Below are 27,405 nucleotides of genomic sequence, written 5' to 3' on the forward strand. Positions count from 1 at the left end.
TACCAGCTACTAAATATGGCATGAATGCTGTCAATAAAGTAAGCAGTTACTATATTTTAGATTTCTCCGAGGCATAGGATTCAGTTATACTTTCAGTAATCAATTAATTGGCTGCTCATTACTGGCCCAGATTGCTTGCAGGCTTCCTGGCTGTGCTCCCTCTCTGTGCTGGGTGTGGGACTGCTCAGGGCATCCCACCCTGGGTCTGGGGGATTCCAGGGGACTGCCTGCTCCCGTGGGTGCACATTGTCCCTTCTGAGCTGGGAACCACCTCACAGCACTGCTGGACTGGTAGAAAACACCCTGTGCAGAAAGGCAGAGCTTGGAGGCTTGAGTGCATAGATTTTCCACAATATATTGGGTAGAGTTGAAGAGGACATTCAGTGCTTCATGTTCACCTCATCCTCAGCTTTTGTAGCAGCCTTGGCCTCTGGCTCCATACCAGGCTCTTGTCTTGGACCTAAAAACATGCAAATATCCTGCTGGTGACTCCTTCCATAAAGAAGAGAAAATAAAACTCCATTCCCAAATAAACTCTGGGTGTAGTGAAGGGCACAGAGATGCCACGCAAAGAACTGGCTGACCAAAGGGATATCCAGCTGCAGAGCTGGGATGGGAACAATGCACAGCTGGAGAAAGAGCAGAAACTTCCTCAGCTGAGCTTCGTGCCACTGGAAATGGCTGTGGAACAGCACCCAATCAGAGCTCCTCCTAAAAGTCCTAAAAAAGAACCAAACAGCAGCAAAACAGCAGCAAAACAGCAGCACTGCCCTGCACAGGGAGGGGTCCCTGCACCCTCCCTGCGCCCCAGCCCAGGCAGAAATTTCCAAGTGAACTCAGTAACAAAAGGATCTGTCTTTCCAAGATGTTTTTCAAACACAAACCCCATCCTCTCTCTCAGTACTCGAATTTTCTTTGAACAGCTGCTGTTTTTTTCAGTGTAGTCATAGATTAGAAATTATATGTCTGGGGTCTGTTCTGATTATTTTTTATTGGGCGTGTGAATCACACAGAGTTGTTTCTGTTCCTTGATTAACTGAGTGAGACTCTTAGAACCAAGTTTTTAATAATAAATGTTGTATTTACAAATTCACAATTTGCAAATACTCTCCAGGCTTCTGTTAAATTGCTGTTTTCATGGAAACTTCTCTTGGCAAACTGACTTGTATAAGTTTAGTTTGATTTGTAGAAAGCAGACACAAATTGGGAGTGAAGGCAAAAAAAGATAATGCTGTTGGGTTTTTCTCCCTTGAATGTAAATTCTTGGAAAATTTGTTGTTAGGCCTGTTGTAGGTGTCAGGAACATTCAAAAATAATGGTTTTTTTCATATAAAATGAAAAATCTAATATATTCGGGCAATAGCAAAACCACTGAAAATAATATTGTATTATTGATAGGCTTTAATAGCAATAATTATTACAAATTTTGTTAGTAATTTAGCTGACTGATCTTTATCTATATATATGTGTGTATATATATGTATATATATATATATTTATATATATATATATATGTTTTATACACTCTAGAATTAGCAAAACAAAGACCAGAATTTCATACTGACATCTATATTTTCATGTAATCAACATAACAGCATGCATGGGCTCTATGTGAAAAGGCATAAATGCTTTCCTGAAAATTATGCCAGCATTTGCTTTGAAGTGCCAAGGTATGTATTGTTCCTTCCAGACCTGAATAGGAAAATACAGTCCAGGAACAAATATGAATAATTGAAACAGATTCTCAGTGTACTCCATATATGCAGTTACCATTAGCATAAGAGAAACATTGCCTTAAAACAGGTGATCTATCATGACACAATTAGCAATTATTTATCACAGTAACAATCCAAATTGTGTCCTCAATATGCTTCATTGTATATTTAAATTAAATACAGGCAGTCCGTGTAAAGTAGAAATCAATCAATATATTGTAATTAATATAATCATATCTCTCAGGAGGTCTAGCAGGTGTGTTAGACACAGACACAGATACCTATGGTGTAGTTTCTTCATACAACAGGACATTTGTGAGGTAGGAGAGCCTGAAATACAGACAGTAAAAGCAGATATATTAAGCAATATTAAGCACAGGTACATCGTTATGGCCCATGAAATCGTTTGCCTTCATGTAGTGCCTGCATCTTTTCAGAGTACAGTAGAATTATCACTCTAGGGAACATTACGTGTTGACATCCAATTGGTGCTTAACAATAAAACAATTGCCTTATTAAATCTAAATTAAATCCTGCTCGAGATAAATTTAATTTCAATCGTGGCTTAAATGGCTCATGAGAGTGATGAATACTCAGAATGAAGCAAACCCAAGTCATTTGTACTGCCTTACCTTTTCAGACAGAGAGCTGTTTATTATTTTTTGCATTATTATTTTAATTTACTGATATCCCCTCTGCTTGCATGGAGTTATTTGAACAATCAGAACTACAGAGCTGTCAGATACTTTCTAATTCTAACCCAGAGCTGCTAACATTTCTCAGAAACTTTCACAAGCAGACAGAGTCATTAACATCATTTGACCATTTCATTTCAGGATTCATTTTACACAGCTGGAGTTGAGCTGTTCTGTGAACAAGACATGTCTATAATTGACAAAACACAGGACTAACCCTGAGCCAGCAAAAAAAAATAAAATATATGTTACATCAGCTAAAGGTGCTCCTACTTCTGGAGTTTCTTGTAACAGATTTTGTTTTCTATGTGTTATTGTGGATTTGTTTGGTTTTTCCTAAGAAAGAATGGCTGCAACGTAATCCTCAACTGGTGTATAATTTAAATAATATCAAACAATAATCTAAAATTGATGCAAGCTCTCTGTTGCCATTATAATAATTTTTTAGATTATTCTAAAAAACTAACTTTTCTTTCTTAAGAAGAGAATTAGAAAGGTATGGTCTGCATTTTATATTCCAGTGAATGGAACCCCTCAGCAGTCCAATTCCCTGAAAAATTTCCACATTGATTTGTAACCTTTGGGGGGAAAATTCTTAATTCTCCATGGTTTCTGATCACTTAGGCTTTTCTGGGCTTGGGTAACACAGCATGCCACATGTTTTCCTAACAAATTGCATTCGGACACTTTCCGACACTTTCATTATTTTAACTCAGGTAATAATTAGTCACTGTCAGAGCTAAGACTTAGGTTGTGCAAATCAGAATAAATTTACCTCGCTGTAGCAGCAGTCACAAATGAAGCAATAAATTAGAAATAGCAAATTGTTACGGACTTAAGAGATCACAACTCAGAATCGCTACCTGAAATCCAGGAAATGTTACAGCCCTGCCAAGATTTCCTTGAGAGCTTAATTTTTCCAGATAACTTCATGTTTTGAGAATGTTATTGCAAAAAGCCCTGGAGATATTATACTCATGACATTCCCTAAGAAAACACGGCGGGACTTTACTATTGCAGAAAAGAGGGGAAAAAAAAAAAGAAAAAAAAAATAAAATGACCGAAGACTGTTTCTTATTAGTATGAAATGCATGTCTTTTGAAGGTCTTCAGGGTTCAGAGTCTCTCCCCCTCCACAGCTTCCCTCTCCCTTATCCTTACAGTTTGTATAGATTAAATGCATAGTGCAACCCCATGGGTTCTCTGTTGTAAAGCTATGTCTAATATGAGGCCACTAGACACTGTCACATAAAATCCATTAAAGTCCATCAGATGCACTGTCTTGGTAACATTCAGCTCATTGTCATTGGGCTGCTGCAATGAAGCATAGAGTGCCTGCTTTGAAACTTGATTAAAACAATTCATTAAAAGTAAGGCAACTAATCAGAACACAAGGGTTGTCTTCATGGGACTTGAAAAGTTCATTAGTGCCCCCGCTATGAAAAGCAGGAGTGGGAAAAAGAAGGAGGCAGGAAAGAGAAAGAGAGAGGAGTCCTCCTCCTCCTCCCCTCCTCTTTGAGCTGTTATCTAGGGGCTGGGAGCCAGTATCCTTCCCCAGTGCTTTAATTGGTTTGATCTGATCCTCCAGCATCATCTCAAAGCCTCTGTTTGAAATTGTTGGTCATTACAGTTTGATATCTCTTTTTTTTTCATTTTCTTAAATAACTATAAAAAATCCATTCCTAGCAGAGTTATTCCCAATTTCACCTCTCACCAAACCCAGAGATTTCATTATACAAATACCCTTCTGTATGAAAGCCCAGGAAGCAGCATCTCAGTCTCTTTTACAGTGAGCACTCAGCTTGTTTATATTCAAGATCTCCTCCAATTTAATTTTAACCCCAAAAACAAAACCATTTAAAATTGAAAATTATTTTGAATTTGTTAAAGCAATGCCAGTTCTAGAAAATAGAATTTAGGCTTTAGAACTCCTAAAAAAAATGTTTAAATTCACTGTTTTCTTGACAAACAATTTTTTTAAAAATTCCTTAAAAATTAAGGAAAAAAAATACCCTCATGCAAATGAAATACACATGGAGAGGCTGCTTGCTGGCATCCTAACATAATGTTTGAAGATGGAAGGGGCTGTTGCAGGTCTGGCACACTGTGTCAGCTGTTTGCAGAGGTGCACCTAATCTGAGCAGGTAAATAGCAGTAAATTCACAGAGACTGTTTCAGTGGTGTTAATGTTCTTGTGCATAGTAATAGTGGAGCAGCACTGCAGACACCCTTCAGGAGGGCCGTGATTTACGGGCCACGGGAAAGGTCCATTCTCTTTGTTCAATATAGACCATAAACAAAATTTGTCCAAATGACTGTTATGAAAAGTAGCTCCACAATATTGCATGAATCTTTCCACATCCTAGGCCTTATCTAAAGTTTATGCCTGGAAGATGGACTACTTGCATTGCAGGAACTCTATAGATTATCTCCATTACCGATTAAAGAGAGTGTCTTTTCCCGTGCCTCCTGCCTACCCATTTGTTACCTCCTTAAATGAGTGAAGGGTCTTTTGATTAAAGGGTTCTTTGCTCAGGAAACCACTGTATTTGCAAACACAAATGCATATATACACTCTAATGAATAATGAAGGTTATTTATTGCTTGTGCTTGAAATAATGGTTGATTTTGGAGTGCCTTTCATAAAACCCGCATCAGAAAGTGTGTTATGTCCTGACATTTTCATTGCAGTTCAAGTAAAACAGTCCTCGGAAATTGTCTTGCTACCAAATTGCAATCATAAAGGCATGGCTTCAGACTCTCAGAATCACTTCAGATTGTGAACTTCTGGATAATATATAACATAAAGAGTTTAATTGAATCAGCCAGTTGGGTTTTTGCCCAGAAAAGTAGAAATTTAAATGCTGATGCAGCTTTAGCTTCCAATGACACCAGTCAGCACTCCTTAGATTGGATTGTAAATAATCTTATTTGAGGATATGCAGTATGATGGGGATATACTTGTCTGTAAACTTGCTAGCAAAAGTAATTAAATAATTCCATTGTGTACTAAGACATATGAAAAACCACTGACCCCAGAGAAAGATTCGATAAGTATTTACCAGCAGCTAGAAGAAAATACTGACTTTTTAGTAATTCTTTTCTTATTCTTGAGTTGCCAGGACAAAAGAAAACAGAAAGAAAATCAAGACACAGCAACAGTGAAATCTGTTTCTGCCCCATGATTGAAGAGCTTTGTGGCAAATGCTTTTCGGTCCACGTGGATGGTGATGTGAATCCACCATCTGAATGCACGTTTGGTTCACATCCCAGTGTTTCAAAGTTCACCTGGATTAGTGTCCTGAACATCCCAATAAGTCAGATTTTTCAGTCTTCAGCTACAACCGACAGAAACAGAAAAATAAATGCAAAGTCTCCCACCTGATCTAACATAAAACATTGCATTAAATTCAATGGGAAAAAAAAGAATGTGGTCAGTGGTTTTTACTGAAAACAATAATCAGCCCCAGCTCCCAAATGTCTCGATTTTTTTTTATTTTCCAGAAATTTCACACTTGCTTAATGAGAAATGCTAAAAGTGAAAAATTGAATGATTATAAGCTGCACATTTAAACACTTTAATATTTCCTTTTGCTTTTTTTCTTCAGACACAATGTGAAAATGAACTATTGAAAGCATTAAGTGTAAATAGAAGAAAATGAAACAAAAAAATTCAAAAAAGTAAGAGCATTTTTTTCTGTTTAAAAAGTACAAAGCTGCACAATTTCAATGTTGTGGGGTTTTTACAATTCAAAATACAATTCTCTCTTTAAAATAGAGTTCTCTGATCTTCAGTGAGGTGCAGCTATTCTGTACAAGAGGCACCTGAGCTGAAGAAGAGGAAAAACTGTTGCTTTAGGATGGGACATGATGATCCTTTACTGCAGCTTTTTGTGTAGGGAAGCTGAAGGACTTGTATGAAATATGAATTAAGAATTCACATTTCAGATGTTGTTGCGTCTCTGCCCAAACTCCTCACAGAGCTGAAATGCGGCAGCTGCTGTCACCCGTTCTGCTTCATGCTGTGCCGTCATTAGTCCATGCAACGTCAGCCACATGTGCCAGACTGGATCACTCATTTGGCTCCACTGGATCTCTAAGAGGAGAATTGGATAAAACCTCAGGCATTTCACAAAACAATGCGCAGCTCCTCTAAGACACTGAATCTCTACTCCACCCCGCGCCGGTACTTTGCTGCCAAAATTGTTGTTTACAGAGAAGTATTGACATCAGAGACTGTTGATTTGTAATTTCAAAGATCATGTTTCACATAGAAGTACAATAGTGGCAATTTTATGGATGTAGTCAAATTCCGGTTGGAGTCATCTTCCCTTCTTAGCGCAGTTATCCACAGTTGCTGTTACAAAACAGAGACTTCATTCTACTTGGAAAATGGCTCCCTGTTGTAATAGCCAAGAATATGTCCTTGGGAGCATCCATTCTGTTTTCCTTATCTTTATTTTCATTTAAAAAATAACAAAATAGCTGTTTTTTCCTACTCAAACTTTCTGTTTCTGCAAACTGTATGGAGAGCTCTCAAGATATCTCATCAAGCTTCATTTTCTAATACCTTTGTTTTATTTCCCTGCACAGTCTTTCTGTTTCTTTTCCCTTTGCCTGTTTTTTCATGACAATTAGTGCAATGCCTACAAGAAAAAAATCTGTATCTGGTGCAAACCTCAACACAGTTGTTTCATCCCACTAAAGATATGACCAACCGTGTCTTTTGCCAGAAACACTCAAGATGTCTCCAAAACATTATACTTGCTAAGTAAGATATGGATGCATCTTTTTTTCTACTTTTTTTTTTTCCACCCTCCCAATTTTCAACTTATCAAAAGAATCTGAGGGCTGAAAAATGTGATACAATGTGGTTAGGTCACCTTGTTCACTGCACAAAGTAAAAGGTACCTGGCCAAAGCAGTCCAAAGCAGCATTGTGGTCATTTTCTTAGCGGTCCAGATGTAGGTAGGGACCAGAAGTTTTGGTGAAAATTACACTGATTCTGTATTTCTTTTTGGTGTACAATTAGGAGTTCCTTCACTTGTTTCTGCAATGTAGCACTGACCCTCATTTTTCCACAGCTTTGTATCATAAGTAACTCAGAGAGGATGGAGAGCCAGCAGCCCTCTTTCTCCCCAAAACTTATTAGCCACCAGACCTACTTCAGCTCCAAAAAATGTCAATATGTATCCAAAATCAACTTTGCAGATGGATTTTGCTCCCATTAAATTCCATGGCGGAAAAAAAAAAGCCATATATAGGGTTTAATTTAATTGTGTGCATACAGTACTTGCAAAAAAACAAATAGCTTCATATTTGGATTTATGGAATTATTTTACTGAAAGAGAATTACGTTACATATTTCAATCCCTGATGGCTACTAATGTTTTATTAAATACAGTGTAAATCCAGCTGCAACCATGCAATAAAACCTCCAAGGGGCAAAAAAAAGGAATGTTTTATATTTGATTTCTGCATGCAACCACTTGGTCTCCTGAATACTGCCCATATGCCACTGTGCTCTCCTTGACATTGATGTTTAATGGGGACTCAGCGTGCTGAATCTCAGCCTCAATGTACAGAAGGAACATGATAACCTTATTCACCACCTCCAAAATTTCACATATCTGACCCACTCACAAAACAAAACCTTGTGCTAAGCTGTTGTACAAAAGTATTTCATGTTGGATAATAAAATACACAGAAATTCAGTTCGTAGTAAGAGAAGTTTCATTTAATTACAGAACTTCAGGAAACAATGATGTGACTCTGAGGACAGTCACCCACAGTAATTAGCTTGAGAGTAAATCCATTTATTTTCTGCATTTTTTTCATCAGGACATGCATTTTCACTCTCATGTGCCCAGGGTTTGAAAGGTTTACATTACATAAAATTAGGACTATATAAACTATGAGCTTCATCTGTTTTCTAATATGATTGCCCCTTCTCTTCAGCAGAGTAGCCTAATTGATAGCCTCCATCGTATGCAATGCACGTCAATAAATACTGAACATGAATGTGAATCAATATTGTGTTAGTACTGGGATTAAGCAAGCTATTTTCTCTCTTTTTTTCCCCCCCTTTTTCCAGAAGAGATGAATATAAGTAAATAAAATGACTGTTTGTCTGAAATTCTGCCTGGGGATTTAGTTTTGCATTTCACTGCAGGACCACAACACCAGAAGTCAACCTGGTCCCTGGTTCTTTGGTCCAATGTGAACAAAAGAAGGAAATACCTCAGCAGAGTGCTGGGAAGGACAGCTTTTTTTCCTTTTTCTCTGAAAACATAAGTGCAGTTCTAGAGCCAAAGAGATTTGACTTCTGATATCTTTTTTTTTTTCCCTTTTTCAAGCCACAAATTAGAGGACAATTTACGAGAGCCCAGCCAAAAATTTATAGGCCCAATATTGACTGCTCTTGACCCTGTGTGCTATTTTGCAGTCTAAACAATGCCAAAACTCTGAGATGACCCAACACCATGCCAAAATCCATAGACACCTGATATATATTGCACAAATTTCTAAAGCATGGTAAAAGCACAACACAGTGATAAATGAGCACAATATTTTAGATCAGTCCTTGCAAAATGCAGAGCCCAGAGTCGGCAAGACTCAAAGGTTTCGGGAAATGAGGGCTGGAAAAGGAGCTCTATAACATGTGAGCTGTTAGGTAAAAATTCAGATCTAAGCCCAGATCCACAAGATATTTTAAAAAATATCTGGGCACGTCATTGCGCATAAAAGCTCAAGTGCTTCATCGGTGGAGGAGGTCTAAAGTGCTTGACATTGCTCTCCCTGTCCTCAGGGGAATTGCCTCTGATTTCCAAAGGGTCAGAACTCGTTATCCCAATGGTGACAAAACCCCCTGCATCCCCCTGCCCCCTCCACAGGCCCTGCTAAGTCTTCCTTGCACTTATCACCTGCTTCGAGACTGAGGGCAATTGGGTTTGGGTTTGATTTTCCAAAAATACCCAAGTGAAAATGAGTAGATCTTAGGTATTTAACAGACATAGGAATTTAAAGTAATTATTTTTTCCCAGAAACATTAAACTATACAATCATCTCCAAAGATCTGGTCTTCAAAAGGGCTCAGCAGTGACGTAAATACAAAGGTTAATGGATAAATTTTCTAAAGACTCTAAGGCAGTGACAATGTTTGGCTTTCTGAGAGCTAACTTTTGGATTTAATCTGTTCATCAGCAGCATATTTAGTTAGGAGGTAGAAACACTTCAATATAAATCCTTTTCATTCCAATTTTTTTACAGAAGTGAAATCCATGCCACATCTGAAATAGCTGCCCTAAGCACAGCTCTTGGTAGAGAAAAAAATCAGTATTGCCTTTATAACTATTATTTTTTACAGAATTAGTTTATTAGAGAAGAAGCTGGGAGGTGGGTCCCCCCTTTTGCTGCCCTAATTACACAGAATCATTCCTGCACTTGGTTTCCCATTGCAGAGACATGAAGTAGTTTTCACTTATTCCTAACTAGATGTATGGGAATTTCTACACCAAAATTTAGCAAAAACTTTTTCATTATATTTATCTGAACATCTGTATGCTCATTTACACATGCAAATCTGCATTTTCTAAGTCTGTATTTTGTATATGCACAAATGCATCATGCACAGCAGGTAAAAAGTCATTGCAGTGACCTCTTAAAAAAGTGCTGCATTTCCTGCAACTGAATTTATTTACCTTAATACATTGAAAGGGAAAAGTACCATATTTTAAAGATGTATTTTGCAGATTATTTTTCCTGCAGCAGCAAACCATTTCTGCACAACTACTCACAGCAGATGAATTATCGTTTTCCTGCCTTGAATCTACAACAGTTAATTTAATCGGTGACTTGTGGAGAATGTATGGCTAAATCAAGCCTTCAGCTGAGGGCTCGGCTTAGTTTTCTGTGGCATCTTGTGTCACAATATGTCACATCAGTGTGGCTGCATGGGTGGATGGGTTATTCTTAAAGAAGGCATCAGTCTTAAATGGGTTTTTCTGAAAAGCCAAAAAACCAACCAAACAAAAAATGTTAATGAACTGGATCTCCATGTGTCAATCTGTTCTTATGGTTAATTACTGTACCAGTGGAGGAGTTTGGGGAGAAAAGGGGATGCAGAATTGTGCTGCACAGTCATTTCACATGGATCTTTTGAATTCCAATCTGTGCTGACAGAGCCTCTTAATCTGGACTACTGTCCCAAAGTACCTGGTACATTACGAAGACCACAAATTCCAACTTTTTTTTTTTTTTAATTTGCCTCCCACCCCTTTCCCCTTTGTTGCTATAGTAAAAATGTTTCTACTTTTCTACATCTGTCTGCTGTTGCCAACAAAACACTGGCGAACAGGAGGTGATCTTTCTGTTTTCGTTCCAGCAGCCTGGCCCTGAATGAGTTTAATCGGCTGAGAAACGCGACTGAAAAGGGCTTTGCTACCCTTTCTAACTTCACTGCGCTCAGGCTTTCTGTAGCCTAGAGAGTGACACCCTATGCCTTATTTCACTGTGGATTATTTAGAATGCTTCAATTGTGACTTGTCAATGTGGTCCGGGGTAGATCAAGGCAAAACCTCCGACAAGAAAACAGCAATGTGAATATGATGTGACTGACTGCCACACAATGGACTAATACCTCTTAATTTGGACTTTTAGCAATCGTTTACCATCCTTACGCACTTGAAGATTCCAAATCCACTCTTACAGAGAAGAAAAAAAGACTTTTTCTTCCCTCTCCCTCCTTCCCCCCTCCCCATAACTCGAGTGTATCGATCAATGTCTCTGTATGCATTTAATAGCTTTATTTCAAAGCACTTTACTCTTAAAAGCCCCTCTCACCAAGGCATACTATTGAAATACTGTGCAGGTGTAATTAAATGAGCCAATTTTTTGGCCTGGACTGTAGCCCTGTTTTCTCTTTGGCATTAGAACTCTAAGACAAGGTTTGGTCATTTCTTATTTCTGTGTAGCAGTGAATTTGGGTTTGTCTCTTTTTTTTTTTTAATTAAAAAAAAATAATTAAACTGAAATTAAACGGTTAAAGGTTAATAGATGTAGAGATTGACATCCTTAGTAAAAGCACTCCACCTGAAATGACAGTACAGGAGACTTAATATATTACTAGCTAGTTATGCCTGTACTACACCCAGGAGTACTACGGCCAGGGCACCACTGAATTCCAAGTATCCAGTGACTTTGCTGTGGAGACTGCTTCAAAATTATTCAGCTACTGCTGATTGCTGTGACTTCATTTACAATGTTCACTGAGAAATGGAGGGGAACCACTCATTTATTTCACACGGGAATTTTTCACACAACAGTTTTTTGCTCACTTCAAGATCGAGGGAAAGAGTTCAAAAATAGCGTTTCTGAATACCAGCATGAATAAATTTCATACATCTCTTCAGATATTGTTTCTGTTCTTCATCGGGCACTTTTCACCAACACTTGTCTGCATGAAATTTTGCCCACAAAAAAAAAACTGCAGGAGAGCCTTGTGGGCACTCGTGCACATATATTTTCGCCAAAAGGGTTAGAAGGTCAGTCGAGAGCTCTTTGCAGTACGGGTGTCATCCAATGAAGCCAAATGGAACAGAGCTATGCATCTTAATCAGGCCTCGTGAATGGGAAATGCTCAAAGCAACAGTCATGGTGAATAGTCTGTGATTAGTCCACAAGCTGAAATCAGCCCCCAGAACCCACACACCAAACCATTTTGGGTTGTGCGCATATTTGTAAAAACACAAAATTTGTCATTACATAAGTCGCAAGCAAAATAAAGGTATAAATTTCTCGGATGAATCGTTCAAAAAGGATAGAGTGCAGAGCTACAACCTGGGATGGTATTGAACTCAGTGACCTAGAGGTGAAGGGCTGAAGAGCCCATAAACAATCACCTTTGAATTTGGTGTCCAGGATTGTCTTTTTGAAAATTAAACAAAGACCCAACTGCAGTAATTGTGTCATCTTATGTACTTAAAGTAATTTCCCCAGCTCAGCTCAATATCTGTAGGAGCAAATGGAGAAATTGCCTGTTGTGCCACTTCTCTAAGGCTTTATATCTACTCAATTTTTTCCTCAGTGCTTTCCTACTGCTCTTCACAAAAACATTGCAAAGTTCCTCAGACCAGGCAATAAAATCCACAGATGTCTGAGCCAACAGAAATAAGCAAAAATAAGACTTTCACACAAATCCACAAAGGTGAGACAAAAAAACCCTACTTTTGCATAGCTGTTTTCTTTAAGCATTGGTCCATTTTCACCGGAGTTACTCAGTAAATACATTTATTTGTCAGGTCACAAATTAATAAAATTAATTTATACTCTTTATTTTAAAAAAAGGGAAAAAATTGCTGTGATGGGTGTCACTGGCTGCTTGAAGAAGAGTTTTCATTGATAGTTCTCAGGTTCAGTGTCTGCCTCAGAACCAAGCAGGCTTTTACAGCCCATGGAGAAAATCAGACTTGAAAGGCCCCTGTTGCCCCAAACCCATAAGAGCACCCTGAGCTGCTCCCAGATGAGATGCTGTCAGCATTTCTACCCTCTCTGTAAGGGAAACAGGTGAGATGCCCCAAGAATCCCAAACCAAGGCAGCAGGGCTAGAGAAAGCACCTCCACTTATTCACAGGCCCTGGAAAAAGAAAATCTTCCCTGATGCCTCCTACTTCACCCCAACATTTTGGCTTTGAGTTCACTTCTGTATGTAGCATGTTCCCATCCCTGAGGAACAGACTAATAATGAAGGCCAAATTCTGCTAAAAACACCATTACCTTCTTGGAGCAGAACTGTTTCCTTCACTTTTTGTCTAGAAAACCTCAGGCCATCTCTACCTCAGCTGAACCATGTGCTCAGCCAGGGTAAGCCAGCGTGAACTCCACTGAACTTCAATGTTGTTGATTTACAACACCTAAAACACTGCCAGAAGGCATAATTAGGATAAGAGCAGCCTAAAAAATAAATTTCCCTCTTAGAGTCACAGAATCATATAATGGGCTGGTTTAGAAGGGCCCTTAAAGATCTGACCTAAACCAGAACAGAACTAGCTTTAAAGTCTCCTGCAAGACTAAAAATAACCCTTCCAACTAATTATGCTTACGTTACCTCCTCCAGCAGCAACTATTTGGTTTCATCCTAATCTTCATACCTACCCATAATTACCATCTCCTTTGACATGACTAACTAAAAGTGGGTATTAATATGGACTTAATGTTGTTTCTGAAATTGGTGGGGTACCGAGGGTGCCAATGACCCTACTTTAACTTTGTACTAAAAATGTGTTGATCTGTGGGTTTTGGCTGCTGCTTGAATTTGACTTGAAGGTTGAAAGTAAACACATCACTCAAGCACATGGTGCATGAATTAAGGTCTTTCTGTCACCAGCCTCTGCTTTTTTTCCCTACTCTTGGGTCACGCACCCCAGAGTCCCCCCTCCTTTCCCCTTTCCTCTCATGGGACCCCGGGGAAATATTTCTCTTGACATGGACTCCTGCATGGCAACACCTGCATTTCTTTCAGAGCACATTTCCATGGGGGAAGGTTTGCTTTTCTCTTCATTTTTTTTTTCCCTCCCCAGAAACTTTTTCTCTAAGAACAAGCAGATTTCCCTAGCCACTCTACAGAGACCTGTTGCATTTCCAACAGTGGAAAGCACACTGCCTGAATTTGAATTCCCATACAGGAGATTACTTTCCAAAAATATGTGCTTTAAATGAACACAGTCCATTTTAAAATCTTTGATAACATGGATCATGATAGAATTGGACACATAGTAAAACCAGAATAATAATAAGATAATAATAATAATAATAGCAATAATGCATTCAACATACCTTAGGCAAGATTACATGTATGAGGGTTTGCTGTATCAGAAACCTCCCCCTTAGAGGATGCCATTTTGGAGAGCAAAAATGGTCATTTGTTATAGATGAAGTAGCTCCTTAACAAAATAAAGCTATCCTGTAAAACAACTTTTCTAAACACAACTGTCTACACCAGGGCTTGTGCTGATATAAATGTGTTAGTCGAGGTGTCCAGGAGGGAAGATTGTTCTTTTTTTTTATTTTTACACACTAACTGACATCTTTATTCTGGGGAACAAAATTAAGTGTAAACCAAGCATTACTGTCTACAGCATTTTCTTGAGGTCAGGGTTTCCAGGGAATAATAGAAGGAGAAAGCTTCCTAAAGACATATCTTTGTGGAGTAGGGATGGGGGTTCCAATTTACTAGTCTTCATCTTATTGAGGGCAATAATTTCCCTGAAGACTTTATTGGCAGGGCATCACTGCAGAAAACGTTTGCTGCCGGCAACCCTATTATTTTCCATGAGAAATACAGTCCCGTGAGAAAGCACGTTCTCACTCTATTTCTGTGGGAAACACCAGGAGAAGAAGAATTCCAAATCCCGCGAGACCGAGCAACTGGAAACAACACCAGAAGCCCTCTTGTTTGTGTAACTTATTGCAAAAATATCAAAGGAGCTGGGGGGAGGAAAAGGGGGAGAGGAAAGAACATGTTTTCATAAAATTTTCAGTTTGCAGGAGCTCTGTTTTTAAAAAAAAATGGATTTATATTTGACAGTCCAAAAATCCCAAGGATGTTCAGTCTATTTCAGTTGTCAATTTACGATCTTTAAAACATTTTTAAAATTGACTGAACCTTAACTACATCCTACCTCATCTTGTACTAGCCAAGTTTTACAGATGCCATCTTAAAAATCAATTCAAAGAACAGCCATAAACTTGAAAGCTTCCTATTTGAAGTGTATATGGCAGAATGCAATTTTGTTTAATTTTAATTGACAGAGATGTCAGCCTAAGAGAATATTTTAGAATATTAGTAGGAACAGTAAACTCATGCCTTGACACTTTTATGATATAATGGTATAATTCTCAGGAAAAAAATCACCACTGTCAGGATTTACACAAAAGCAGTACATGTTTTACTTTTTCCTCAGTAAAGGAGTGACAAATGTATTACTAATTACACAATTACTTTATTATGGAGAACCAGTAATAAAACCCTTGACGTAGCCTCAGAAAATCTTAGTTTCATTTAAAAAGACAGAATTTTTTATTTATTATTTTTTAAAATTAGTATTACACATTTTCTTGAGAGGTTTTAGCCTGTGGGATCTAGCTCAGTTCACTTGCCTCTGCATTTTACAATTCAAAAAGCATATTTGTGATGCCTGTTTGTTCCTAAGGAGACAAATCCTCAAGTGGTGTAAAACTGCTGTTGCTACCTGTTTGGGCAAGCTGAGAATTAAATTTGAAGTAATATAATCACTTACTACAAAAAGATCCAAACAAATGATTTCTCTTGGTTTTCTTGGAAACTGATTTTTATATGTCTATTTTTTGATATGATAAATCAACTTCACATCAAGAAATAAACGCATGACAACATAAACTACTGGTGTGTGAAGATCAGATGATAGAGAACATAAATAGGAAACTTCCCTAAATGTGGAAGTGGCTAGATTCTGAATCTACTGGGAGTGGATGATGTCCTACTCCAAACTATACTCACTGCATCCTTGAACTGCTGCTGTAAAGAAAATTCCCAGGCACCAGGGAGGATGAAAGTGATGCAAAGGGAAACTAAGGAACTTGGTGCTGCTGTGCAATAAATATAAATGTTCCCTAGCTCATCGAGGCCTGATCTAGAAAACTACTTCAATATGCAGCTGACTTTCAGCACACCAGTAATCCCTTTGACTTTAAAGAATTAGTCATGTGCCTAAAGTTTAGTGCCCTGCTGGATTGGGCCCCAACCTCCAAAACAAAGTATGGCCGCGATTCAGTGATTAATTATAGCCCTCAGATGGACAAGCCAGTTGGGTGAAACAAGAATTGGCCCAACCCTTTGCCCTTCTCCGAAAACAAATCTGAATAAAGGTCAAAAGAGTTTAGTTAAGGATGTACTTACCAAACTTTCCAACCTTTTGAGGATGCATCCACCACTAGCAAAGGCTCTGGCATTGTGTCCCTCCGGGAGTCCCATAGGCGTAGTCGGTTGTAAACTCATTTTCCTATATGGTCAGGCACGCGTGTGGGGGACAGGAATGAATGACAATGTGGAATGGCCAAAGCTGCTGTCCTGTGACCATGGAGCCTTTAATATGGAGGCAACGGAATCAGGATTAAGAATTGCAGCTGCTAAGATGCTAAACCCCACATACAGCTCCTATGGCTCAGATGTTATCAAGCGTAAAATCTTTTGAATAAAGCCTTACATGGGGGCACCATTGTAAACTGCTTTCCCAGTTAAAGCCTTGGCGTAGCAGTAAGAGGGAAAAGGTTGTATTTTGCCGTATTATTTTCAGTAATATGTCAAAGGCCACTGAAATCAATTCCCATTAATTCTAAAGGGCCTTCCATAGTAAAAATAATGCCCAGTAAAAGCACTATAATGAAAACACTGTTTAAACTATCCTGCTCCTCTAAGGATGGCCAGAAACTGATTTTCTTCAGTGAGATGATATTGTAAAAATTCCAGTGTTAATTTCTAGTACAGAAGCTTAAGTCAGACAGGTTTCTGATGAATTGACTCTGAAGGAGTCAGTGTGATTTTGGAGTAGTTTTTGCTTTAGTCTCTGTTTACATTTGCTTATATCTAATCCAGATTTCCTCTCTTTGGTATTTATGTCAATCTCTGTGTGACATGGCATCAAATTCTAATCCCAGCACTGCCACTGGAGCCGTGGTTCTTGTCTTGGGAGTGACATAAGTGAAAAAAAGACACAGTTAATATTGCAGCCTATTTAGGACAGAAGTGGTGGAATTTATAGTTATGTAGAAAAATGACACAAGATTTCTGTATCCCAGAGCCAAATGGATTGGCAAATCCAGGTAAAGTCTCCACATCATGGATTTTAAATCAATCTTTTCTGCTAAAATCCTGTTCAACGTAATGTTCTAATGCTATCTGATGTGTGCCTTCCCAAAATCTCAGGATTGGTCCCTACATCAGGAGCTTCCAATTTAAAACACATTTCCACTGAAACAATGTCAGGTTCTTGGAGCCCAAAAGCCATTTTCACACCAAGTCCTAAACTATCCCCTGAAATATATTAAATTGTCCCCAGAAAAAAACAGCATTCATAACAAGTTTTCTAGGATTCTTGTAACACAAACAAAAGGTGTTTCCAGTAGAAAACTTCCTGTGGTTTTCCTTACCAGAGCTGTGCTTATTACACATGCTGGAAGGGAACACCATGGGCAAAAAACCAAACCAATTTCCAAGGTGAAGAGTTATTCCCTGAAAAAAAAATGCTGGTCATTGACCTAACATTCAGATGACTGACCAGATTAACTACATACCTCATATTAATTTACAGCCTATGATCACCCTCACTTATGTGCATTTTCCCAATACACAAACCATGATAGAAAACTTGCGTCATACATATGAAAATTGCATACCATATGTATCATGGAAATTCAAAGGACAACACAGTCTTCAGTATTTTTCCCTTAATTATTCTTGAACTTATTGATGTTCAGTTTCCTGTATTTTATGTATAGAATTTAACCCCATGCAGAAATAGTATAAGTATTTTCAATCTAAACCAATTTATACAGTTTTTTTTACTGAGGAAAAACAACAACAACAAACAGACAAACAAATCAAGGCCACAGATTTCCAAGACTGAGACCACAGTGTATAAGGCACCTCTGTGATGGGCAGCATAACAAAACCAGCAGTTTCTGCCTCCTTGAAAATTTGAACTAGGAGCAACCACATGGGTGGAAACACCATCAGCAAGGATAGACATTATGGGAGATGAGAAATGGACTGGTAAGGGTAGCAGAAAGGCTGAAGGTGAAGATATTTAAGACATAAGAATAGGTAACAAGGAACAGATAGGACTATTCTTTATTTTTGTGACAGAGATGGGTGGGAAAACAAAAGTCTCCTCCATCAGAATTTCCCCTACTCACTCACTCACAACAGGCACTTGGCCCATGTGAAGGACTAACTGGCTGCTTGTAAACTGTCATGTTCTGATATTAAAGCCATTTTTAGCAGCAACTTGGCCAAGCAACGTCTGTGCATCTGCCACCCTGTAACACAGCCACGGCTTCCGTCACGCTCTGAAGAGAGCACCACACCTGGGTTGGCATCTCCCATGCCAGCTCTCAGCCCTCTGAGGCTTGCATCAAATTTAGGGGATTATCACAGTTTAAAATGCAGGCTTTGTAAACAGAGAGTAAAAATAGTCATCACGAAAGCAACAGAGTCATGCTTTGTGCTGCTGAAAAATTACGGTGGAAATGCTTGGTGGCACGCCTTTTTTTCAGGAGCTATTTTTAAATGCATCTAGTGGTTTTTTGGACAGTATAAAGAGTTTCAGTTCATGTTATTGACTAATAGGCTATAAAACCTCAGGTACAGTCAAAAAATAGAGCTGATTTTTGTGATCCTTAAAGGGTTTCGAAGAACTACATGAATGCCCTTTCCTTGATTGTCCAGAACTTCATATAGCTTACCAGATAGAGACCCTGGAATCAAAATCTGTTAAAGTCAATGAAAATATTTCCATTGGCTTCAATGAAAGCTTCATTTAGCCTAAAAATAATCCATTATGTGAGGCAAATTTGCCCACTGAGTTCTGGCCAGATCTGATTTTAGAGGAGTTCAACTGGAAATCATCACTCATTCTTCTGGACACTGTGAAGAAAAGGGCTTCTTTATTCCTCACCTCAGACTCATTAGGTTTAAGATCAACCATAGAACTTACCACATCTAACTAGCAATTATTAAGTAACCTTTTTTTTATTACTTTTGTCCTCTGCACTGCATAAAATCAAGGTCTTTGTGTTTGGGGATGCGTTGGTTGTAGGTTTTTCTAACATCAGTATCTTACTCTGCTTTATTGGCTCCACATTTTTTCATAAGATGCTGCCAGTGTGGATACATGACAGCCAAGCCCTTCCTAAGTCATATCAACATTACAATGTAATACAAAAGAAAAAAAAAAAGGGGCAAAACAACCCACAGCATCTGACTTCTAGTAATATCTGGCATGATATTTTAAGGTAAGCAATAACAAGAATGTGTCATATAAACATATAAAAGAACACATTTCTGAAATCTGTAAGAAAATCTGATTTGGCCACCAGCTTTTACACAGATTATCTGTTAGCTTCTATTTCTAACAAACCGTGTTATGAGATCATGCTTCTCTGTCTCATTTATCAGCCAGTTTCAATTTTGATGACAGGAGGAGGAGGGAAAAAGTCTCAAAAGATAATAAAATCTCTCACAAGTCTCACAGATGCTGAAGTTCACAGAAATGAGGGTTGGTTAGCAGAAAAGGACTTGAATTGGAGCCCCCAGTACAGAAAAGGGTGAAGTAATTTATGTGTGGTTCTACAAAGGACAAAGCTGTGAAAATTTGGCTTTTGCTTCCAAGCAGTGTTTTGGGAGGCTCACATTATACAGAACAAACAAGCACAATATTGAGTGAATACACATGAACTGAGACAAATTTATTTTGCCATGATGATCACATCACAGTGGATGTAGAGGCTTGCTTATGAAGGCAAAGTTTTGGGAATGGCCAAATGGTTTAGAAAGGCCAATTTGTGCTAAATTCCCACACCCCCTGAAATGTGAGATTTGCCATTGCATAGAAAAACTGGAGGGGTTTATGGGTTTTGTTGCTTGGAGGCAAATCTCCCCACACAATGACCTTCAAAGTATATTTTTACACCCCCATGGGCTCTCAGATTCAAAACCTCCTGCAATTATTGGTAGCCAAAAAGGATTTGCAATGGAGCCAAGATTCAACCAGCTTTCTGCAACACTTGTTCATGCATATGACTGTACTCCACCAAATCCACCCCAAAGCCTAGAGAGAAACCCAAACCATGGTTTGGCATCTTCCTTCTAAAATAATACTGTTTTACCCACAGAAAAAAGTTCAAAATGGGAAATCCATCCAATTTACCAAATGACCTAGGGTCTGTCACTAGTCTTCGCAGTGACTCTGGACTTCACTTCATTTCCCATGCCCTCATTTCCCCAACAATAAGTTGTATAAACCTCCACCACAGATCAGTGCTAGATCTGAAAATGGAAGTCACTGCACAAAGCCCAGGTGTTATTAGTTGGGTTTTTTAATAGAATATGAAAAGTGGTCTGTAAACCCCAGCAATAAGAAGCACATGGGAGAGCAGAAGAGTAAAAATAGATAAATTGGATCACTTAAGCAGTAGAAATAGAAAACCTTTCTTTCATTTTTATGTGATACAGAAGGTTCATTATGTGCTGTATCGACAATATAGTATTTTTCAGTGTCACCTGTTCATTAAAGAGTCATTTTAAAGGCAATTGATGGATTCCAGTGTCCCACAATTAATCTAATAAAACTATTCATTAGTTTGTATATTTTATCTCTTTTCCTGCTGTTCTAATAATCCTTAAATAAGATGTCCCAAAGGTACTGATTCTGATCTCACATGAGTGTGTATTAGTAAATCCATTAAAGTTAATAGGTTATTGTCCATTGATGTAAGAAAATCAAGGCTAATGAGGCTCCTTGAGTATGCAAAAATTAGGGGATGGGAACCTACTGTCATTAAATATTTTGGAAGCTTATGTGACTTTTCCAGATAGGACATAATTTTCCTTAACACAGCTTTCAATAGAGGTGCATTAGCCTCTAGTGGCAGTAGAGGTGATATATTGTATTGCTAATTTAAAGGATTATGCATGAAAAGTGAATATATTGCAATAATTATGAAGTCTTGTTTGACTTCACTTTTCCACAAGTGTGCTTCGTCATGCTTTAAATACTTCGCGGATTTGAAAAGCACAATCAAGATGCTGTAAATTGGGGTGAAATAAAAAGCTTATTAGCACGTTCTTAGGGCAGATTTAGGTTTGGAACGTTTTCTGTGTGACTGCCATCATTACTGCATTTATACCCAAGCAATGCCTCCACCTCTTTGATTGGGAGCATGTGTGAGCCCGTGTGTGCACGCACGTGCAGGAGGGGTCAGGACATTTATTAAAGCAGTCAATAAGGCAGGCACAGGACAGGCGTCTAACCCTGGAATATATTTATATTTATACTCATTTCTGATATGGAAACTAAAGAGGAAAAATCAATTGGAATCCAGCCTTTCATTGTCCTTCACCTTGACTCTTTGGTTTAAAGTAAGCAGTTAAAGAATAAACATTGCTGGGGAGAAATAAATAAATAAATAGATGAAAAAGCCACTCTCTAACATTATTAGGACTTCCAAAGTAAATAAAAAGTGGTAGAGCTGAGAGCAAATTGCTGCAGTGGTGCTAGGGAGAATCCTGATTTTAGCACCACTGTACCAAATTTGTCATTTAGGAAAGCTCTTGTTCCCTTTATTGAGTTCCACTGTAGTGAACAATTTCTGCCTGCATCCCTCGTGTGTCCTTTTGGTTTATTATCTTTCACTGTGAATTGAGCATCCACAATCAGTTTCACAGGAAGCCTAATTTCACACACTGCTTATACATATGATGAGGACTTCCCTCTCCCTTCCCCCCCCCCCCTCCCCACCCCTTCTCCCAATGTTCTTATCAAATGAAGAATTGTGGATAAGGGTTAGGTGCAGATAAACATGAGTGTAGCACTTCCAGAAAGGTCATGATCCCCCCATAAGGTGCTTCTTGTTATGCCTGACCTTCAGATTTTCATCATCAGCCCGCCTGACAACTTAATAATGCAGAGGTGCAGGATTCATTTCTCCCCTCTGAGAGCGCCAGTACGGGACGCCCTTTTCCCTGATTATTTCCCTGCACTCCCGGCTGCCCTTTATAAGCCAACCAGAACTCCATCAATCATGCTCTTCTCTCCTTCCCTCCTCAGCCCCCAGTCCTGAAAGCTGGAAAGCTGCAGTGTCCCCTTTTGTCTTGCGCTGCCACGCAGCTAAAACAACAACAGAAAGGACTCGGTGCCTGAAAGCAGCCTGTGCAAAGGCAGCAGTCCACCTTCCCATCTATAACCCAGAGCCCTTCAGCCTCCCTCCATGCTGATCCTGTTACCTTACAGAGCAATTCCTCCTGGGCTCTGTGAACTATCAATGGAGGGGAGAGATTTGAGTTGAAATTTTGAGATTTGATCCCATTTTATTTACTCATTTTTCCTCCTTCCCCTCTATTTTCCCTTTCTATTCCTGAACTTATATTCCTACAGTTTAATGATAATTAAATGAAATTTTAAAAAACTTTCTGGAATTATTTGCTCACATTTTTTTTTTCCTTCCAAAGATAAGGGAGAGGGAAAGACTTGATATTTTCATGGTGTTAAGCATGTCAATTTATAGGAATGAAAAAACAGAAAAGTTTGGAAGAAAGTCCTCTTAGGATTAGGAGGATTTTGGTACTGACCAGATTGTAAATACTGCAACAAACTTATGTTACAAAATATGTATTCACTTTCCCCCCCAGCCTTCCCAGTGCTTTTTCAGCCAATGATTCCTAGAGTGAAAACAGGATGATAACACACCACGAGCATCTGGTGAGAGCAAAGTACAGTATGTTCCCTGACAGAGCAGGGATATGCCAAGGCCATCTCCTATTGCCTAAAGCAGCTGCCATTTGTACCTCCAGGAGGGGAAGTATCCCCTGGTAAGCTCCAGCTCAGCTGGGTATGAGAGCTACACCATACCCAGCAAGCAAACTCAGATCCTAGCCTGCCCAGTGGCAGCAGGATGCAAATCCGTGCCCAGCTGGATGGAGGAGTTAATGCTGCAGCCCAGTTCACCCATTAAGGCACTGTGCTGGATCTGTAAGGATAAATAAATAAATAACAGAGCTGCATGAAGCACCGTAAAACCACTCGTTTGCCAAAGATCAGCATTGTGGCTGAAATTAAGTTTCCCTCACTCCTCCTGTGCCTGGATGCACTCACATAGTGCTGGTGCATGAGGAAGACTAAACTCATGGCTGTGGGGTTTCTTAACTGAACCATCACCTCCCCATGGAAAGCAAAAACCTGCTTAAAAGCAGAGAAAACAGCCTCAGCGTTATTCAGCCCTCCAAACAGGTATTGTGGGACTAATTGGGAAGCCCCTGAATAATGTTTTGCCATCTGAATTATTTCATACATCATAGATCTGGAAAATCCCAACACAGATTTAGAGCCTGTAGTGAAATATGGAATTATATTTACTCATTTCAAAGGCTAAATATCTCTTCAGAGCCTTCTTTTTCTTAGTAAAAATAAGGAAAAAAATAAAAACTTCCTATGAAGATTTTCCTTCAAACTAATAACATGTCAAAGACTGCAAACTACCATCAGCAGAGATCTGGAAAAACTAGCAAATGTTCAGGAGATTTGATGAAAGAAAGAACAGGGAGTTCACCCTAAATCCCATTGAGTCAATTAGTGTTGCTTCTAACTCCAGTATTCTTTGGGCAAAATCCCAAAGGATCTTCTGGTTCATTTTCAGGCTTTTCTCCAGTTCAGTCAAGGGTCTAAAACAAGTCTAAGGAACATATTAGAAAGAACAGAAAACACGTGTCAAAACTAATCGGTTGGGAAAAAAATCTCAACAAACAGATGAAAGAAGGAAGGAAGGAGGAAAGAAAGGATAGAAAGGATGAGGCACAGCAGAGAAAAGGTAATGAGAGACTGGAGAAGAAAAATAGATAAGTGATAATGATCTACAAGTGAGGGAGAACTTGTCAGAGGGAGAGGGGCAGGTTTGATCAGTGAAGGGAAGCACAAACAAATGAAACAGAAAAAACAGGAAGGAAAGTTAAGCAAACTTGTAGATACAGAGGAAAAGCAACCGGAAACCTGCAGTGCCCAGTATCCTTTCTTGAACACTGGGTGCAGGAAGTCACACTTCAAAAGGCCAGGCAAGAAATGGGGACATGATAAGAGTGATAAAGATGCCCTTATTGCCAGATCAAAGTGGTGGAGGGAGGAAAAGAGGGAAAGAGGGAGGGAGGAGACAGAAGGACAAAAATAAAAGGAATAAAGCACAAGCTGATCTTAAAAGAGACTGGAGCTTTTGTGTTTGTTTATTTAGTTTTCATCCCAAAATGTGTTATGCCTCCTGTTATGCCTGCTTATGTCTCCAAGTGGGGAGCACTCCCTGGGACGATAAAACCACTGCCAGGCCAAACTCCATTTAAGCTTCACAACCTGCAGCAAATGCAAATATTCTGCTTGGCACCTCTTCCTCATTTCAGTCTTCATCAGCTGCAGCAGCAGCAGTGCCAGTGGCTGTCCACAGCTCCTGGAAAAGGATTTCCTGGCCAATGCCTCACCTGGGGCCCCGACTGCCCTGTAGGCCCCAGGATGAGCACGAGGAGCTGCCACGGCCTCTGGTGACACTTTTGTACAGCCCCACACAAATGAGGCACAAAAGGGCACCCAGGGTCAGGCTCTTCTCTGGGTTTGAGTCTCCCTCCATGATTTTGTAAAGGAGGAGGGAGGTTGTCCTCTACTAACCTTCGCCAAGGGAAAATGAGGAATCGCTTGGATGCCGACCAGAGGGCCATGGCTGCATCCAAGCCCTTGCAAACTGACTTGGCAAGGGAGGATTCTCTCGAGGAGTGAGGAAAACCAGAGAGATGTCAGTCAGGGAAGTAAACACCATATGCTTGTCTCCCAGCATCTGAGGGTTGTGAAGTGGACAGAGCAGAGAGGCTGGCAGAGCTGAGAAATAGGGCAGAGTAAATCAGGAGACATTCTCCTTCCTCTGCTTCCCAGAGGAGCTGCACAGACATGAGCAGTGAGTTCCTCCTAAATCCAGGGGCTCTTCAAAGCTGATTGGTGTTTTCCATACTGATTATTTACGCTAAGCCTTGATTGAATGAACTGTAGGTTATAGAGAGGTGACTTTTTTTGAAATGTATGAGATAAATCCTTCTTCGTCTAGAGGGCAAACAGCTAGTGAGAGAAAGGGAGAGACTTTAATATGGTCTACTTGGCTTTAAATAAAAAATAAAACCTTCTCCAGCTGTTTTTTATTTTCTTTTCTCAGTGCTGCAAAAGTTTGCAGGCAAGGGTTGTCCAATATCTCCAATTTTCATAGCAAAATGTTGTCAATTGACTCACGTGAGGGTAGCAAAGGTAGGAGGTGACTGCTCCTTTTCTACCTATTCCTTCCTTCAGTTTAAATTTGTATCAGGACCAACCATGATTCCCTTTCCAGCCTTTTCCAGAAATGCTATTAAAAAGAGGGGACAGACTGCAGAGACACCAGTGAGATTCCAGTCCATGAGAAAATTTAATTCCTCAGATCCATTGGTAATTACCCATCAGGTTGCTATTGTTTAAAGAACTGGTTTTAAGCATTTTGAAAACATTTTGAAAACACAGTGCAAAGGTTAGAGCTATGGAAATAGAGAGTTGAGAAGGCAGCCTGCAGACACAAAGGTAGGATGTTGATAAGACAGGTTGGTGAGGAAGGAAAAAAATTGCTCTAAGAAATGATTGAACTTCAGGTTAGAGCAAAAGCTTCTGCAATGTGTAATGTTGTATTAACTTATCCAAGACATATTTTGACAGCTCTAAGAGGAAATAGCTGAATTATAAGTTTTACAAGTGTAATCTCTGACAGGTTTTACACCAAATATTTACTTTTTTATTCATCAGGTTAATAAACTCATAACCTTCTCTCGCACTGGTCATTTCCTGATGGGATCCAATTTTCTCCTATCTGGCAGCAACATGCCCATGTGTTCAAAGCAAGTTCCAAATACAGATTTGGCTTCAGAGGAGCCATTCAGCTCAGAGGAGGTGGCTCTGAAGCCACCAGCTCTGAGCCTTTCAGCTCATCACATGATGATCAACACAAATTTAAACATTCCAGGAGTGTTGTTCTGTTCAGCAAAGCTTTCCATTCCCCTTCTTAGCTTAGCCCAAGACATTCCTGCCTTTTAGCTTACAATTAGGAAGCTTTTCTGAGTTCTGTTCTGTCTCAGTTTTAAGCTCTATGAAACTGATATTGAGAGTAAAATATTCTCCCTTTTCCTCTGATTCTTTTTTTTTGTCTATCCCATATGCAATGCACACAGCAAGTCCAGCTATCATGAATGACTTAGAAATTACACTCTAGGACATGAATTTTCTTTTGTGTGGCAAAGCATGTTCTCTCAGTATCTACCATGAATAGCCATTAAAAATCTCCTAATTCACTATAGTAAGAGGAATGGTGAAAATGAGTAAGTGGGTAGTAAGCAATTAGAGAGTACACCAAACTGGAGAATCTTTCAAAAAAAAACCTCACCTAAGTTGTCTGTACACTTAATGCTTTTTTTGGTAATGAAAAACTCTATCAAGGAAAGTTAAAAAAAAAAAAAGCAAATTAAAATTATTGAAAAACAATCTGGTCATATTCAGTAACACCCAGAAAAGCGTTTTCCCTTTAAAAACACTAAAACTTCTAAAAAACCCAACTTCCTTCATATCAAGTCTAACTCAAAGACTCTTCTTTACTGTGTTCTATTTTTGATTTATCATTTTAGACTTAAAAATTCCTCCTGACCAAAGACATATGGAAAATCAATCTTTTGTCATTTTATTATTTTTATATTCTTTTTTAATGATATGGTATAAAAATCCAATTCTAATAAAGGACATATATAGCATAAATACACTAAGACACTTTTATATCATTGGAAAAATCTGTAGCCATTTAATACCCTGATATGATGGGTAAGGGCTTAAAAAAAACTTCAGAGGAGCAACCTTTTTATTAAATTAACAAAAATAAATATTAACTTCTGAAATATGTGATAGAAAATCTTTAATGCAAAACCCCCAAAGTATTCCTTCAAAGAGAGCTATCAGTTCCTAACCCAAGTCCCTAGAAAATGATAATTTTTATCTGCTAAATATTTTCCCAGGAATAACCATTGTATTTGGTGAAAATTTGAACAAAAGATAATGTACAAAATAAAATTTGTGTGGAAGGAGCATATCCTACATGAAACTGAAATATGAATTTCCATAGGACTCCTTTACACCTTTCTGCTAAAGCCTTTCT

The sequence above is a fragment of the Melospiza melodia genome, chromosome 15, assembly GCF_035770615.1.
Source record: "Melospiza melodia melodia isolate bMelMel2 chromosome 15, bMelMel2.pri, whole genome shotgun sequence".
In the NCBI taxonomy this organism is placed as follows: Eukaryota; Metazoa; Chordata; class Aves; order Passeriformes; family Passerellidae; genus Melospiza; species Melospiza melodia.